The sequence below is a fragment of the Octodon degus genome, unplaced genomic scaffold, assembly GCF_000260255.1.
Source record: "Octodon degus isolate 3935 unplaced genomic scaffold, OctDeg1.0 scaffold00024, whole genome shotgun sequence".
Classification (NCBI taxonomy): Eukaryota; Metazoa; Chordata; class Mammalia; order Rodentia; family Octodontidae; genus Octodon; species Octodon degus.
In genome coordinates this window covers 2,013,754-2,030,912 of record NW_004524600.1, presented here as the reverse complement: position 1 = coordinate 2,030,912, position 17,159 = coordinate 2,013,754, and the positions used below count along the sequence as shown (strand labels likewise).

Below are 17,159 nucleotides of genomic sequence, written 5' to 3'. Positions count from 1 at the left end.
TCCAATGTATACATGGCAAAAATGAAAAATGAAATATCCCCCTTAAATAATCGTAGTCTATAGCTACTTAAGACCTAAGGCAGAAAAATCTGCTTGCAGACAGGGTTATTGAAAGGCAGCAATAAGCTTTCAGGAAAGACTGGGTCCTGCTGTGGTGTACTTTATCTTTGAACAAGCCTCTCTCCTTTAGCAGATAAGGTCAAATGTATGTCTTCCTTATCAACCAACAGTGGCTACTGAATAGTTTACGGCTTCCCAGTGTGCTGAGATCCCTTGGGTTCAGGGGCATCACAGGGGTTCTCACCCAGTGCAGTGGCACCTGCCTGCAGCCCCAGCTACTCGGCAGAATGAGGTGAGAGGACCAAAGGCATGGGTTTGATTGATTGATTGATTGATTGATTGATTGACTGACTGACTGATTTTTATGCATTTGGTACAGGTTCTACAGGGTCTCAGTAGATAGATTGGACTCAAAGTGATTCTCCTATTCTCAGCCTCCCAAGTGCTGGGATTATAGGAGCACTCCGCCACGCCCAGTCTCAATCACAGTCTCAGCAAGCCCCCCCCCCGGGGGGGTGCTGTCACAGCATAGTAGGGGATCAAACCCCAGGCACTGCGCTCTGCCTAAACAGGCATTTTAGTGCGCTGAGCTATCTGGCTGGCCCTGGGAAAGCATGGGTTTGAGACCAGCCGAGGCAACACAGTGAGACTCGCTGTAAGTAAGACAAAGACATGTGAAGTCAAGGCCAGAAAGTGGATGGGCAGAAGCTGAGAACTGTCGCAAGCCAGCACTGTGAGCAGGAATACAGGGACAGCAAGAGGGGTCATCAAATGTTATTGAAAATCATGGCTGAATCTACAGTACATACAATCCTTCAAAGGAACATTCAAGTAAAGTAACACGCTAGGATGCACATGCATTATCTGACGTCATCCACTGCTGCTAGCATTCCTGCGTGACTTGGGAGCTCAGGTTTAGCCAATCAAGTAACTTTCACGAAGTCACAAGATCTTTGTGCTGCAGATGCTACATTTGCATTTGAATCAGATCAACCTTAAAGGCCTGTGCTTTCCCCTGTTTCACGCTACCACCTAGGGGCCAGGGAGATGGCTTAGTAGGATAAGTGCCTGACTGGCAAATGAAAGGATCTGAGTTCAATCACTGGTTCCACAAAAAAAAGATAGCTGCTACCACCTGTTTCACCTGAAACAATCTCTGTACTTAGTTTTAAGCAAAACAGGCTTGCTACTGTTTTTATTCAACAAAAAATAAACTTTCTTAATTATACTGGAAGAACTTCAGTGTTTTCAAATGCAACAGACAATTAAGCAGTGCACATTCAGAAAGCCATTTGGTGCTGAGAGGAAAAAGAAAGGTACTCAATGTTCTCCACCAGCAACACGAAGTGAAGGCCACAACCACCTCCTTCAGATTCTTAAAATTAGAAAAGCTAATTCCTTCAACAATCAACAAGGAAAAAAATCAGTCATAAAAATTTGGAAAATAAACATGACTTGTCTGTCATATGCATTCGATCTCAGTTGTCTGTACTGTGGAGACAAGATGATTTTTCAACACTACAATCACACCTAAAACCTAACCCTAACTGGCCAATTAGATAGGAGATCTCTGGTCTGCTCTTTGTTAGTTTACTGAACTACACATGCAGGCGTGCTCCCAGCTCCTACAGCTGGCCGTTGTCAGCTCTATCTACGCTGGGTATTAGTCTGTTCGCAGGACTACATGCTCACATTTCTCTCTCTACCAGGTTTCCTTCCCCTTTTGTCTCTAATCAGTGTGGCCAACAGGATGGAATAGGCATGATTCTTAGAACAGCATCTGAGTGCAGCACACAGCGGTGTGCATTTCCTGACTGCACTCATGCTCCCCAGGAGGAGGATGGCCATCTGACGCCGTCTTGCACTTGCCTACAAACACATGTACACAGCTAGGGTCCCTCACACATGCATGTGCCCCACCACTACTTGGATGGCCTTATGTTTCTCTGGGCCTGGTTCTGACCTCTGCCTTTGCTGATTCCGTGGCCAGGATCTCCTGGGCACCCCGAACGTGAGATACTTGGCCTACCTCTTATCCTATTTGCTGGCCCTAAACAGATCTGACTACATAGGCTCTTCTACCCATTTGTTTTTAGTAAGTTGTGTTTATGAATAACTGAAGGCCTAGTACAAGTAACTTTAAATAAATCAGGTGTTCTTACCAGTATCTAATTATTCAAATAGTTCTGGAAGCAAAGTGTAGTTTGTTTTGTTCTCAGGTGCTTGGCACACTTTCCTCAGTCTCTCCAAAGGCACTGACACAATACAGGTGGAGAAGAGATCACGGGATCTGGATGCACAACTCTTTCAGAGCATCTCAACCACTCACAGCTGTGACCCAGTAAAGAGGTGTGTTAAGAACATGAAGTTGAAAAAACATAACTAAGTCTATATACTGTGGTTATTGAGCCTACTAGGTCTTTGGTTTATAAAGTACTGGGGAAGGTTTACAATGGCCTATTTGTGTGGGTTGGACAGAGAGCCAAATTTGGATAATGCCAGTAGCTCCAGAAGAGCGAGACCAGGTCTTCCTTGTCAACTACTGCAGCCCCATCACTTCTTGTCACACCAGGGACCTGGCAGACCCTCAACAAATGTTTGTTGAAATGAACATCTAACTCAAGGTTGATATAGCTTGTTGTGAAGTGACTTGGTTCATTCTCAGAACCAGAAAAAAAAAAAAGGAATGGTGACTACAATTTCTTGTTTGTGAAAGAACACTTCTGGGAGTGAAAAGGGTCCTGTCAGTCATTCTGCCAGACAAAATGAGTAAATGGGTGTTCCTTGACAAACCAGGAGGCTTCCTCATGATTATGTTAAGTGATGTGACTATCAAAATGAATTGCACCTGTGTATATCTTTGGGCCTAAACTATATCATGCTGGAGGAATTTTGAGGCAATGTTAAACATGAAAAAGATGAGGTAGTGGCCCTACTCTATTTTATGCTGTATTATCAGAGGTAGAGATGCTACATGTAGTGGACTAGAAGATTCTAAGGGCCCCTACAGGATCACTTAAAAGTAAAATGTGTATGGACTGGAAGGATAAAGTATTTGTTAGGGATTTTGCCCCCATATTGCTTTACCCTTTTCTTAGTAACTGGGCAAGATTCCCAAAGAAGAGATTTTTAGGCAAAAATTTCTCTGCCTAAACACTTTCACAGGAATCAAGTTAACAGGAAGACAGAGAGCTAGAACAGGACTCAACATAGTTAGCTAACATATAAAACTTGAGTGAAACACACTTGCCAAAACGCTTTTCTATTTATACCAGGTCTGTTCTTTTACTACACTGCTCTATCTTACTATAAGGGAATAAAGGATAGCAAAAGTCATTACACCTTAAAGCTTCATTTCTTCTGATTTTTATTTTGAGTGGGGTTTCCTTTACTGAGAAAATATACTAGCACTGAGATCAAACCCAGATCTGGCTTTTAAGAGAGAACTTTTACTGATAAGAAGTTCTGACCTGGGCTGAGGAGATAGCTTGACAGTCTGAGTGACTGCCTGGCAAGCTCAAGAACCCGAGTTTGATCCCCAGTACTGCATGCTGTGCCAGCTCTGGAACCTCATGCACGCTGTGCTGGCCACTGAAACTGGGCATGGTGGTGCATGCCTGTAATCCCAGCACTGGGGAGGCTGAGACAGAAGGATCACTATGAATCTGAGCTGTATAACTAGACCCTGTTCCAAATATATGCAAGAATTTTTTAAAAAGAAGTTCTGGCTTCTGGAGAGAACATTTACTATTACACCATATAAAACTACCTAGAGACTTCTATTACACCTATTTTGCACAAATACAATGAGAAAGCATGAATAAATTATGTTAAAGATGCTAATATAAATTACACATGATGAATGAAAAGTAACTATTAGTATTGTCATTTTTAAAGGTGGTGTATATGTATGTAGAGGTGAATATATTTATATGCATTTTAAGAAGCAACCCTATTTATTTATTTATTTTATTTTATTATTTTTTTGTGGAACTGAGGATTGAACTCAGGTCCTTGCGCTTGCCAGGGAAGCGCTTATTCTACTGAGCCATCTCCCCGGCCCAACCCTATTTATTTACAACTGATTTTACCAATAACTTCAAAAATTCTATCTATCTTCATTGGCCACTGAAATATTTTAGAATCTCGAATTTTCTTTTTTTTTAAAAAATTTTTATTTATTTATTTGTGTGTGTGTGTGTGTGTGTGTGTGTGTCCAGCTCAGTCCACCAGGGGGCGGGGCTGGCTGGCATGTGGTGCTGGGGGATTGAACTGTGGTCCCTGTGCTTTGCTAAGCTTGTTCTAAGTAGATGCTTTAGACCACTGAGCCATCTCACCAGCCCTAGAATCTTGAATTTTCTGTTCATGTTCCTTAACAGTAGCGGGGACATGTAAAATGAAACAGATGTCTTTTTAAGTGTTTGTCAAATCTAATGAACATAGATACCTTGGGCAGGCCATTTAATTTCAACAAATATTCACTGAAAGATAAACATGGTTATGATTTTGCTAAGTACCAGAGGTATAAAGTTGTTAGCAGGAACATCTAAAAATTAGCTCATGGGCCTCCAGAAGCAAATGAGCAAAAGTTGGCTCCATAAATTCACTACTGATAAAAGAACCTATAATAATCAGTGGATAGAAGTTATTTCACTAAAAAAGGGAGGGAACCAAGAGATGGACAGAGGGATGGGGAGAAAGGAGAGAAAAAATTACAGTGGTGACGTGCACGTATGAGCTTCCCAGGAGGCATGTAGTCCTTATGCCCTGTAAACATGCACTGATAAAAATTTTAAAAGAGGGATTATTTAACTAAGTAATTACAAACAAACACTTATGACTATGACAGTAGTTCCAATCACTAAGATTAAAAATTATTTATGTATGTATGGGGTAGAATTACTACACTTGCTCTGCTACTAATTTATAAAATCTCTCTCTGGATCATTTGTCATGAGTGGCTTATTATTATTATTATTATTATTAAAGCTAATAGCACTTAAGAACTCATATAAACAAGTTCTATAAAGATGGTACCATTTATGTCTTTTTAGTTTAATTTCTTAACTAGGTTTCACAATTTAAAAATTCAAATTTAAACTTATCACTGGATATATTTTTGAATTTATATCAGAGTATTACATTTAAATATTTTTCATGCCCCTTCCTGAAACATTATCAAGATACTTAACAACACTGGTCCCTGTTGTCTTCATTCATTCTGCTTTATTCCTTATTTAAAAGACACTGAATGCAAATGCTTTCAACTCAAAATTATAAAAAATGTGATTTTCTTATACAAATTGGCTACTGAAACTCAAAACGCCAGATTTTGAAAGCAACTCCCCAACTGTCACATGCAGCTGTCAAGTGCAGCTTAAATGAGCACAGTGACAAAGACAAGGCCTCGCAGGACACGGAGCACACAGAGCTGTTAGAGACAAAACTATTGAGGGGCAGGGCACCCGAGTATGAAACCTGACCAGGAGATAGACCAGTGCTAAATCTGCATGACTAAATACTCTCTACAAATTCAATCAAACCAAATCTAAGCTGTAAGCACTAGGAAAACTGAAAATATTCTAGATTAAAAGAACTCACTGGGTTGGTTATACTCCTTTAATCTGTCAAACTTAAGTCAATGATCTCGGGAAAAACAGATTCTACATTTCAGAGCAAACCAACTGTCACCTTCCTCACATCTTGGTAACACAAAAGGCAGGAATGAAATCAGATGGAGAAGACAGTTGTGTGCCAGGAAGCTGAAAGCTTATACAAATAATTTTAACATTATTTGGTTGATAAAATATTTGTCGACAATAAATTTTTATTCTTTACACTGCTATAACTCAGGCAGGCATGGTGGTCATGCCTGCAATCCTAGACCTTTGGGAGCTGAGGCAGGAAGAGCTCATGTCTGAATCCAGCCTCAACAATTTAGCAATACTTTGCCTCAGAAGGCGAAAGGGCTGAGGATTAGCTCAGTGTGAAGACCCTGGCTTCATTCTGTAGTACTGAAAAAATGGCTATAATTCATTTAAAAATATGTATACATTCAACCTTTGGATGATGAGCTTAGACTCATACAGAATTTTGCCTACCTCACCATGTTAAATGCAATACCTGACATAAATTCCCTTAAGTTGTGCTGAAATTTAGGAAGTCGAACAAGTATTCTAAATGTTTCTGAGGGGATTAAAGTACACAATGTTTTAGTTAGTAAGGTAAAATCTTATTTTAGGCAAATAAAATGAACATATTCAAAATGCAAAAAGAAAAAATAATATGGCATAGAATCTGAACACAAAACTCATGGCTATGAAGAGAAACTGATATCATAGATAGTGAAGGAAGATAAGGTAATGTCTCCAAAAAATCTGTCATGGAATCAACTCTAAGTCGTTTTGCTAGAACCATACAGAGTGGCTGCTGTTACAGATGAACCACCTGAGGTCTCTTGGTGTGAACACATTTTTGCCCAAAATGTGCAGAACTAGCTGCAGAACTTGTACACCTCTCCTGAGAGGAGCAGGAACAATGGCCATTTTCACAGGGTTGTTATGAGCCTAAAATAATTTATGCAAAGGCTCTAGTGCAACAAGTACTCAAAAGATGTAATTATTATTACTGTACAGTAACACTGAGAAAACCACAGTAATAGCACACCCATGAATTGGGACAGTTTTAGCCAACTGTCTCTTCAGACAAAGGACTTCTATATAGAACATATAAAATATTAAAAAAAAATCAGCCACCCTAAATTCAAAGACTCAACCTAAAAATGGACATCTGAGATGAATACACACTTCTCAGATGAAGAAATATAAACTCTGCTCCTCTTTTTTTTTTGGTGGTACCAGGGATTGAACTTGGGACCTTGAGTTTGCCAGGCAGGGGCTTATGTCACTGAGCTATCTCCCCAACCCTCATATGAAGAAATATAAATGACAAATAAATATATAAAAAATGTTCAGCATCATTGGTCATTGCAGAAATGCCAATTAAAACAACACCTAGATTCCATCTCATCCAGGAAAGAATGGCTATCATTAAGAAGTTAACCAATATCAAACGCTGGTAGTCACTGCGGAAATGAGTGTGGAGATTGCTCCAAAAACTAGGATTGAAAGTCCCATTCAACCCAGATGTTTGTCTTCCAGGTATTTTTCCAGAAGAACTGAAAACATCATACCAAAGAGGTATGTGTACACCCATGTTGACAGCAGCGCATTTTGTAATAGCTAAATCTTGGAAACAACCCAAATGCCCATCAACCAAGGAATGGATAAAAAAGATCTGGTGTTTTTATACAATGGAGCATTACTCAGCTATAAAGAATGATAGACTCCAGGTTTTTATTGCTAAATGGATGCAACTAGAGGCTATATCCATAAGTGAAGTAAGGGGCTGGGAAGATGGCTCAGTAGAATAAGTGTTTGCCTGGCAAGTACAAGGGCCTGAGTTCAAACCCCGGTTCCGCAAGAAAAAAAAAAAAGTGAAATAAATCAGATTTGTATGTGTAAACATCATATTGTCTCTCTAGTATAAGAAACTCAAAAAATAAATAAGATTCAAAAAGTACAATAGATACTGTAAAAGAGAAAGCAAGGGCTCGTAAGGAAAGAACAACTACATGAGGAAAAGAACAAAAGAAAGAAGGGGGGTGCTCTTTCCCATCTTGCAAGATGGTGGGCAAAAAAACCTGAGAAGCCAGACACTAAAGAGAAGAAATCCTAAGCCAAGAAGGCTACTGCCAGTGGCACTGGTAAAAAACGGTAAGGTGAAGGCAGAAAAGTCCAAGAAGGGGCAGCCCCACTACAGCTGAAATCCTGCCCTGGGTAGAGGAATTGGTAGATACTTCTGGTCTGTATGTATTCCAGAAAGGCTTTGTACAAGAGAAAGTACACAGCCACTAAATCAAAGGTTGAGAAGAAAAAGGAGAAAGTTCTTGCTACTATCACAAAAACAGTCAGTGGGGACAAGAATGGTGGTACCCAATGGTAAAGCTTTGAAAAATACCTAGATTCTACCCTACTCAAGATGTGCCACGAAAGTTGTTGAGCCATGGTAAGAAACCTTCAGTCAGCATGTGAGCTGACTGAAAGAACAATGCAAGATGGAACAGAAAGCAGTGGACTCACAGATTTTAGCAAAAGTCAAAGCTGTTCTACAGCTCCAGGGTTACCTGTGATCTGTTTTTACTCTGACAAATGGAATTTATCATCATAAACTAGTGTTCTAAATTTCTTACTAAGAACCTAATTAAATAACTGATACAAGGGCTGGCCAGAAAGCTCAGCAGACTAAAGCGCCTGGCTAGGTAGAGCGCAGCAGCTGGGGTTCAATCTCTGGCATGCTGTGTTGGCCACACCCACGGGGAACACTGATACAGCAATTGAGACTGGGCATGGTGGTGTGCGCCTGTAATCCCAGTGCTTGGGAGGCTAAAAACGGGAGAATCACTTTGAGTCCAATCTAAGTAGTGAGACCCTGTAGACCCTGCAGACCCTGTACCAAACACAAAAATAAAACAAACACTGATATATTAAAAAGGGGATAAAAAGGTATATACATATATATATAAACACATATGTATATATGCATGAATATATATACATATACACACATATAAGATAGTTAAGAAATTATACTACTGATTTCTATTAGTTTCTTTAAAGGAACAGCTAATGCTTAACTTTTTTTGACCAATTTGGCAGATATAAAATATCTAGTGATCTGAACAACTATTTGAATGTAACAATATGCAACGTAATAACCATTGTTGAGTTTCTATCCTCTTGTTTTGAAATTCTGTACCATTTTTAATGTTTTTATTTTTATTTTTTAAAACATTTTTATTGAGAACCAAATAGAAATGAGATAGTTTCAAACCCGATTACTAGCACATTTTCAATAATTAATACATTACATATTGTTGTCTTAGTGGTTATTCATTGTACAAGATGCAGACCTGACATGCTGCTTAAACATGATTAGAACAAACTCCTCTATACATTGAATTAAAAGAATGGAGCTGTATATCTCTCCTAACTATTTTAAGTATACAGATACAAAATGGTTGTACAGCAATTAACCACTGAGAAGAATATATGCAGTGTATTATTTGTTGAAACTGTACTTCCGATTAGATTTGAAACTGTCTCACTGCTGTTTATCAATAAAACTTTGAAAAAAAATTAAATAAAAAACAACAAAATGGTCGTTCGTTTGTATCCCACTTTCATTTTTAATGGGTTCTTTTTTGCTCTGAACGCCTCAGGGCAGGTTTGGCTCGCTTGAGTTGTGGGGATCGAACCACAGCAATCTGAGCCTGACTGCTTTGTTGAAGCAGCCACTTAAAGAACTGAGCTAAGGGGCAGGCCCCTGATTTTTAATGTTTTTAAAATTTGATTCTCTTCCAAACCAATAAAGAAAGAAAGAAAGAAAGAAAGAAAGAAAGAAAGAAAGAAAGAAAGAAAGAAAGAAAGAAAGAAAAATAAATACACAGAACAAGTAATAAAATGTGTAGCAGCACTTTAAAGTTCTGGGGATGAAGAGGACAAAGGAAGGAGAAAACAAGGAAGCCATCACTGTGGGGCAGCGAGAAAGAGTCCAGAGCCCAGAGAAAGAGCATTTTCTGGGATAACTGAACCATCAGTCCGTGCCTTGGTTCTACAGGACTCTAGGTTTCCAATTGCACGTATGAGATGAAATGCAAGATGCCCAGTGAAACCGGAATTTTAGATGTAATAAAATTGTTCATTTTAATCTGAAAGTCAAATTTAACCAAGTGTTATGGTTTGTGTATAGGTGTCCCCCCAAAGCCTCATGCAGTCTTGGGGCAGCTTCTGGAGTTTGTGATTGATTACTGTGGGTGTGGATGCTGCACCTGCCCTGGGGCAGGTAATTTGCATTGCAGTGTAAGGTGGGAAGAGAAGCTAGCTGCTTGAGCTGCTGCTACCCCTCCCTTGCGCTCTTGCTCTTTGCCACCACCAGGAAAGGTTGCTTTTTGCTCTGTGCTGCTCTGTGTTGGACCCAGATGAGTATGGACTGAAACCTCCAGTAACTGTGAGCTAAATAAACCTTTCCTTCCTTCATTTTAAGTGTCGGGTATTTGTCCCTGCAACGAGAGAAGAGTAACTAAGACACCAAGCGTCCTGCATTTTTGAGAAACCTGCCACTCATGCATGCTTTCATTAGCCTGTTTTCTCTTGATACTTTACTTAAAGGGAACCTGAAGGAAATTGTTTACCTCATTTCCCTGGGCAGAGAATGTGGTTTCTAGCGATATAACAAACAGCACCATTCCTTTATACAAGTTGTACTGCTGTCCCAAACTCCCACAGACTTCTGTCCAGTGATGCCTGTGGTCTGCAGTCCTGCTGTGCAGTGAGGAAACCGTGCAATGGAGGTCATCATATCATGGCTGTGGCTGACGGGGCCCCTATGATCCTTGGCTGCATTAGCCGGGTGCACCCATCGTCCCTCTGCCAAGGAGAATTTGGAACAGCTTCACTCTGCATCATGAAACAACCCCCATCAAACATGCTTCTCAAACGCCCTCTTCTCCCCCATTTGACACACCCACGACACTCTACTTGTGGATTGTGTTGTCTCACAAGCACCTTCGGGTCCTAGTTTTCTTTGATTTATGATGCACAAACTTGCTAAGTCTCAAGGCCAACTCATTAAAAAACAGCAATTGGTGGCAACAGTCCAGCCCACAGCCTGCTGTTTCTTAGTAATTCACACAAGACACACTATACTGCACTGAAAGAACGCAAGGGTCCCACAAAGCTTGGTGGAAACTGTCGCCTGCAACAGCTTACTGCAAGCATCTAACTCAAGTTTGGCTGGCATAACAGAGAGCTGCTGCAGCTCAATCGTTCCCCAAGCACAAAGCTCACTAGTGCCTGCTTCAGAGGGCAGTTGCGACTTCCCCCAACACAAAGCTCCCTCCTCGCACAAAAACTGTCTCCGCCTCTGTCTTTCCCAGAGAGGTGAAAGCATGCATGAGTGCTGAGTCAGATAATGCTCCCCCAAATGTTCTTACTCATGTCCATGCAGCCCTTGCTGGGTTATTTTTTGGATGACTGCTTTTTCCTCTATACATTTTTACATATTTAGGTCCAATAATATTATCTGTTTTTGAACAACTGATATGAAACATGGCACAAAACTGTGACTTTCACTGATTTTATCCCATATCCAGTACACTGTTATACAAACACCTTGTGAAATGTGTGCTTTCTTGGAAGTCTAGCACCACTAGAGAGAGTAAGGCTAAAGCTGTAGCTGCCTGCCCCTACTCTACTTCCATATGTGTATTTCAGGGCACCTTCCCTTAAGAATGAATGCTGACAATTGTAAGGGTCTCGTGCTCCTGACCTCTTTCTCTAGACTCTAGAAAATAATAAAGGTAACAATAGCAACTATACATTTAGTGGTTACCATACGTCCTCCTATTCTAGGTGTCACTGCACTGTCAAGGGCACTAACCATCCTTCACACATGAAGAAATTGAACAACTGATTATCTTGCCCAATGGCCTGTTACCAGGGAGACAGAAAAGTTGGGCTCCAATGTAGGCTTTTGATACATACATTATCCTAATACTTTAAATTAAAATTCATAGTACGTATGTGTTAGGAAGATGGCCTAAGTATACAATATACACAGATAAAGTAAAATAATGTTTTCCTATTGACCTTTTAGATAATCTTTTCTGACAAAGGCTGAGGAGGTAAGAAAGGCTTGGTGAGATAGTGGGTCCTGGGCCTGGAACCTAAAGGCAATTTCTGGCATTCTCGGCCATTTTTTGGTTGATCATTCTTGCTTCACGTGATTATGTTACTTAAGAAGATGGGAGAGGGCCAGCGAGAGGGCTCAGTGGAATAAGCGCTTCCCTGGCAAATGCCAAGACCTGAATTCAATCCCTGGTTCCACCAAAAAAAAAAAAAGATGGGAATATAGAACCTGCTTGGCTCCTGACGATGGACCCCTATAGCGTCGGTCATTCACAAGCCAGGGGTCCACAGGGCGGCCAAGCGGAGCTTCTCCCTGCCCTCCTCTCCCTTAGTGTCCTCTCATCACTTCCAGTCACCCCACCAGGGACCTTCATCTGCAGAGGGGCAGGACCCTCCCTGGTCCAGGGCCACTTTCTCTACTCGCCTTGCCTATCCAGCCTTTTCCAGGTCGGGCTGCTCTCCCAGCAAACACATGCAGAGCACTGCTCACGTCTCCAGTCTGGCACCAACCTCTCCTCCAGTCATTATCTGGCGACAGGCTTGCCTTCCTAACCTCACTGTGGCTTCCTCCAGGGCAAAGGCCTTGTTTCTTTTCTGCCTGAGCCTGGTGCTTACCTGTCTGTTGAATAAATGAATGAATGCATTCAATGTCAGGATAACACATTCAATTCAAACCCTAATCAGGTTAAATGTTTAGTAATTCAACATACAGTATATTCTAAGCTTACATTTGCCATGTACCCAGAATAAATGACAAGAATCCACATGCATACATTTAAGAAATTAACTTCTATATTCAAATGCTTCTCTTAATACCTAATAAAATTACCGTATTTAAAGTGTTTTAGAAGAAAACATTTAATAAATTTTAGTATTACAAATGTTAGGGCTGGGGATGTAGCCCAGCAGCGCAGCATCTGCCTGACTAGCACAAGGTCCTCAGTTCGATTCCCAGTTGAAAAAAAAAAAAAAAATATTACAAATGTTACAAAAGCCAATTGTAATGAAAAGGCTATTGAAAAGTAATCTTAGGGCTGGCCAAATAGCTCAGCGGATTAAAATGCCTTCTTAGGCAGATGCAGCAGCCAGGGTTCAATCACTGGCATGCCATGCTGGCCTTGCCCCTGGGACACACTAAGACGGCAACTGAGTCTGGGCGTGGTGGCACACACCTGTAATCCCAGCTCTTGGGAGGCTGAACACAGGCGGATCACTATGAGTCCGATCTATGTAGTAAGACCCATTAGACCCTGTAGACCCTTACTAAAAACTACCAAAAAAAAAGAAAGAAAGAAAAGTAATCTTAATAGTATTTTGGGCTATGTTCTGAGTCTCAATAAAATAATTATTACTTCACTGTGTCTGAACATAAAGGCATTATGAAAAACTAAATCAGCTAGGCAACTGATGTTTCATCTCCAATAGTTTTAGTTATTAAACAGTTAAAAAAATGGAAAGCACTAGAAAGTCATCTTTTTTATCATTAAAGAAAAAACCACCTTATAAGTTATAATAATGTATTTCAGTAAAAGTTCCCTGTCTCCTAAGCCATTAGGCCATCTGGATAAGTGGAACGAGACTCAGCATTCTGAATTCCTTACACGGACACTGATATACCCAGGAGAAACACACAGGAAGGAGGCCAGAGTCCTTCTCTGCTGGCTGATTACTGAGAACAATTTAGAGTCACATATAAGAAATGGCTGTCATTGTACTGTGCCATGCAACGTTCTATCCCAGGATGGTTCGTGTGTGTGTGTGCGCGCACACACACAGGTATACCAACATTGACTTGCTTAGAAGCCTGAGTGCAGATAAGGCATATTATTTCAAGGAATACTCAGTCAACATTAGTTTTAACACCCTTATATTAGAAATACATGTTTTTCAGTTAATAGAGAAGAGGTGTAATTTATTGTGTGCAGTCAATTCTAAGGAACCCTTTCTACCCCTACAGAAACGCCACAGGTTTCATGGATAACACACTTGACAATCATTTCACTTCTTATTCATATACCTAATCAGAGATCATAATGAGTTGGAAGCCAAATGCCTCACTATAATAGGCTTAGCTCATCTGCCAGGAGACAGCAATTATGTAGATAATACCTAGGGTACAAAGTTTAAAAACATAATGAAAACAAAAATTTAAATTATTACTGATCTCACCTTTCAAGACCAAATTCATACCTATAAAAATGTGTCTATATATTTCTGTGCCAGATACTGGCTCCCCTCACTTAGAACTTGTATGTGGGTAATGAATTTAGATTATATAATCTTTGCAAGTTAATAGAGTCCATTCATACAAATGGTTAGACTATTTTAAATTTTTAATTGGTCGTAAACTCAATGCTTTATAAATCACACAATAAATTTCTATTGTGAAAAATATTGTAATAAATTGGAATAGTGACATCTTGGGAAAATTTCTCTTGTATTTTGTGAGTTTCAATGCAAAGAAAGAGAAAAAGAAGGGGGAGAAGAGTGGGGAGGTAGAAAGAGGGAAAGAAAAAGAAGTCAATATGAATCACTAAAGACAGCAACTAAAATGTGATTACTGTATCAGACCAGACGGAGGAAACTCACTGAACTAACATGGGAACAACTTCAAAGAAAAAAAAATGAGAGAGAGAAAATTTAAATCATTAAAGATTATATGCACATCTGGTTATCTGATATGGCATCAGATTAACTGAGGGTTAATTGGAGAAAACAAAGAATTCTATCCTCAGGGAACAGTGGGGAGTGGAATATGTTCCAGTAGTTCAGCCACCATATCTTCACATGAATGCAGTTTAGAGAAGGGGAGGGTATAATTCTAGCTATTCATGAAGCTAAAGTGAAAAGGACCACAAGCTTGAAACCAGGGGAAACTGAGCAAGACACTGTCTCAAAACAAAAAATAAAAAGAAAAGAGAACTGCAGATAGTGTGTTCTCTCAGTATGCATGAGGGCCTTGGGTTCAAACCCCAGCATCTCCCTCAAAAGAAAATTGAGAACAAAAGAAAGGTGAAGGAGTAGAAATGGCAATCTGAGTATGTACTGAGTTCCAGGTACCATTCTCAGTGCTTCAGACAGATGCATTCCATGACTGCATACAGCTGTGCTAGCAGGCAGGTATACTTATCAACCCCATTTCACAGATGTGAAAACATAGGCACAGGGAGGGTAGCTGTATGCTAAGCTCAGAGTCAGCAGGCAGTAGGGCCCAGATTCAGATGTTCTGTCCCCTGTCCTGTTTAATGACACTGCAGTTGAGTGGGCTTATCTAGCACAATACCATTGTTCTGCCTTTGAAGAATATCTTTGCGCTTCAGTACCCAAGTTCTACATTTGTCTGTAGAAGTATTCTTTGCCTGTTTCTTATTAAAAAAAAAAAAAAAATTGGATGTAACAGTTCAAGGTTTATTGAAAGTTAAAAAAAAAATTGGAGGGAGGGAGGGAGAAAGAGAGAGAGAAGTGAAGAAAGAAAAGAAGTAGAGGTGAAAAGAAGGAAGAGAAACATGCCCTGCAAGAGAGCAGGTCACTGCAGGAGTAAGAAGACACCTGCTGCTTCCACAATATTCCTTGTTACCAGCGACAGCATGGTAAGAGGCGGTATGCTCTACAAGGCCAGTTTAAGATCTGTGTATTTATTTGACTGTCTGGTAAGGTTCCATTACCATCTTGTAACAAGTCAGCATTGTATTTAGTTCCTGAATGCTTTTCCATTACAGTGAGAAACATATTGATGCAGATAGCCTCAAGAACAACATTCCTATGAAATGTTTGTTTGTATAGAGAACGAAACGCGATACATTATGGCACCATACTGGTATAAAGATCTCAGCAATTGTAGTGAGCAAAATCCCATTATCAGCAGGAACTCCTCTGAAACTATTTGGAATCTGCAAATTAAATGTTAAAATATAACCAAAGTCTCCCCACCCCACTTCATGCTGAATCTGATAAAAGTTAAAATTCTGTCAAACTCTCCAATTCAATGCTTTTATTTGCTGTTTGGTGAAATTATACCTCCTGGTGTTTTAGCTGACTCACCCATATGCATGATAGGCATGTCTGCCGCAACTCCACTAAATTTACAGGATGCTGTCATGCTGTGTGACTCTTATTAGACAATGAGGGGCTTTGTAGGGCAGGGGCAAAGGGTGGGGCGGCGTGTATACATTTGTGGATGGTATAGGGTGTGTGTGTGTATGTGTGTGTGTGTGTGTGTGTGTGTGTGTCTGTCTGTCTGTCTGTCTGTCTGTGTAAATTCCAGAAATACCTATGACTGAGTAGACTACACTAAACCTCTGCAGAAGAGCACGCTGTTTCCTTTTACAGGGGCGCAGTGCCCTCTACTGGTAGAAGTATAGATTTCTAAAGTATGATTTTCCTAGGTTAATTTTCAGAGGCACAACTAATACTTACTCTTCTGTAAACTTTTAGTTTTTAGCTAACGAGTCTCCTCTACTGGAAGTACAATTTTAGCTGAAATAGAGTATGAACATAATATTAAAGAATGGAAAGAACTAAATAGTACTTTAGTTAAAAAAAATAATACTATTGGTAATGTCCAGAATACCATTTGTCTGTATATACATGATCAAATCTGTTATTTAAAAAAATAATAGACATGTCTCCAATATATCTGAAAAGTTTCTAAAGGCACCAAAATAGAAGAACTATACAGTGTACTTAAAATTCTCAAAATGCTTTGAAATTTTGTTTTTAAATATTAAATGGCCCACTTTTTCATGATTTTATTTCAAAATAAAACTGAAAACTGGGCTGGCCAAATAGCTCAGTGGATTAAAGTGTCTGCAGGTAGGAGCAGGAGCTGGGGGTTCAATCCCCAGGCCTGCCATGCTGGCCCCGCCTCCGGGGCACGCTGAGATGCAATTGAGACTGGGTGTGGTGGCCCGCGCCTGTAATTCCAGCACTTGGGAGACTGTAAACAGGACAATCACTACGAGTCTGATCTAGTAGTGAGACCCTGAACACCCTGTAGACCCTTCCCTAAAATACAGAGAGGAGAAAAAAAAAAAAAGTGAAAACTTTAGTTTTTCCTTTAAATCTCAAAATTTATAGCAAGTAAACTGCTAACAGGTTTATTAAATTCATAAAATCTTCCAATGAGTGAATTTAACTTGCTATGATAAGAATGCCGAATGATGTATCTAACCTCATAAGCAGCTCCATGTGCTGCTTTATACAACTATTGCACCTGCAATGACCGGAATAGTATATGGGAATTCAAAGTGTGAGTTTAGGGGCTGGAGAGATGGCTCAGTGGTCTAAAGCACCTACTTGAAACAAGCTTGGCAAAGCACAGGGACCGCGGTTCGATCCCCAGCACCACATGCC

At 40.1% G+C, this 17,159-nt stretch overlaps 1 protein-coding gene across 4 annotated transcripts in view; it reads right to left on the bottom strand.

The window, feature by feature from the left end:
• Scaf8 (SR-related CTD associated factor 8) overlaps positions 1-17,159 on the bottom strand; it is a 199,977-nt gene that overhangs the window by 58,422 nt on the left and 124,396 nt on the right. The window contains exon 22 of one of the 4 annotated variants that reach the window (XM_023712213.1): positions 12,266-12,426. The exons of the other annotated variants lie outside the window; for them this stretch is intronic. The gene's annotated coding sequence lies outside the window, so the exon portion shown is untranslated. Of the gene's footprint in view, positions 1-12,265; positions 12,427-17,159 lie in introns of those variants that run through there. 4 annotated transcript variants of the gene reach the window in all.